The sequence below is a fragment of the Alligator sinensis genome, unplaced genomic scaffold, assembly GCF_000455745.1.
Source record: "Alligator sinensis unplaced genomic scaffold, ASM45574v1 scaffold190_1, whole genome shotgun sequence".
Lineage (NCBI taxonomy): Eukaryota > Metazoa > Chordata > Crocodylia > Alligatoridae > Alligator > Alligator sinensis.
Genome location: NW_005842847.1, coordinates 150,902 through 152,460, shown reverse-complemented (window position 1 = coordinate 152,460; position 1,559 = coordinate 150,902). Strand labels below are relative to the sequence as shown.

Here is a 1,559-nt window from a genome sequence, read left to right as displayed (position 1 = left end):
CCTTCAAGAAGCCTGACAGATGGGAAAGATTGCAATAAATTGGAATGAAGGGGCTTCCCAAATTACACTTGTTCTCTATCACCACAGATTGCTTCTCTTCAAATCTTGTTCAGCTGAAAAACATTTCTTTGGGATAAGAATGCAATTGCATTTCAAAGAAACCAACCTTAAAGATCAGTACTTTGTTTTGGAGTTAGTTCCATTTCTTACTATTTTAGCTCCCCAGGGGGAAAGGAAAGAAAATTAATTTTTAATTGTTCTCAAATCAGTGAAAGGCTAGACCATGCTTCAGATAGGCACCTGCATGTGGGAGCAATTGCTGTAATAAGGAGGGCTTACCAGGCTGACCTGAATGTTTAGCCAAGTTGTTTGAAGTAAATACACATTTATTACATGCTCTATTTGCATATAAAAATACAATCTGTTTGTGAAGAGGGAGGCAAATTGCATAGTTCAGTCTCCCAATGCAACTCAAGGAATGTGTTAAAATCTCATTTTGGAAACAGAAGGAGAATGGGATCTGAAATGCATCAAAATCGATGCATACAAACTGGGCCTAAATGGTGGGCAAAATAATGAAGGGATGAGCTATTCTGACTCTCATGCTTTTTATGGGGGTCTTCAAAAACAGGGCAGAAAATCCTGGAGAAAATGCTGACAGGCTACCATTTCACTCCAAAGGCTTTATCTTTTTTTGGTTTTTTTGGCAGCCTTGAGGATCATCCTATCATCATACCCTTCTGATGTCAGCACACAAATAGAGATGCTTAACCATCACTGCAGCACCGACAACATATGAGCCGGATACATGTGAGAGCCCGTTCTGCCTTCATTTTCCTTGTGTGCTTCTTTTTGTCTCCTGCTATTTTCCTCTCTTCGTTCTCTTACTCCAGGAATTTTACCTGGTTTTAAGAACAACTGCACGGCATCAGCCTGATGAAATGAAACAACCTTTCCAGCTCTTCCCAGTCTTATAAAAAAATCCCAAAAAAGAAAAAAACACACCAGTAAAGGACATAAGCCTGACTAGACCTGCCAGATGACATCCCAGACCTGGGAAGTGAGCCAGGGTCCAAAGCAACAGCTGTCGTGGCCAACCTGCCAGCCCAAAGCATCCATCCATGACTGACCGGTTGCTTCGCATCCTGAGAACATCAACAAAAGCTGTATTTCCCCTACCTTTGTTATCCTATCTCGTTGTCCCCTGGTGACGGCATGTTTTGTCAAAGACGAGGAAATGGTCTAGTCGTGCCTCGAAATGAAACAAAAGAACTATCCCTTTCTTCCCCACCAAGAAGAGCTTGAGAAAATAAAGAGATACTAACCAAGAGCTTTTCTCTGAAAAGGAGGCTTTGAAAGTTTTGACGTATGCTTTGCATAACCACTCAAATTTGGTTACTTTGTCTTTCTTCCCCTCCTCCTCCCCCTCCCTTTTTTTTGTGTAATAGATTATTTTTTCATGTGTATCCTTATTAAAACACCCCCAAACTCCGATGCTGAATTTCTATTGCATCTGCAAGGGGACTAAGCATGCTGATACCTCTGTACTCAATGCTGAA

General features: G+C 41.2%; 1 long non-coding RNA gene across 2 annotated transcripts; it reads left to right on the top strand.

Annotated features, from left to right (window-relative positions):
• The first annotated feature begins 311 nt into the window (after window positions 1-311).
• Window positions 312-1,478, top strand: LOC102384553. 2 transcript variants are annotated; one of them, XR_325146.1, is made up of 3 exons: window positions 312-374; window positions 711-810; window positions 894-1,478. It is a non-coding gene; the product is annotated as an uncharacterized LOC102384553 (long non-coding RNA). The 2 variants fall into 2 exon arrangements; XR_325147.1 differs by lacking the exon at window positions 312-374 and adding an exon at window positions 546-563.
• The last annotated feature ends 81 nt before the right edge of the window (window positions 1,479-1,559 follow it).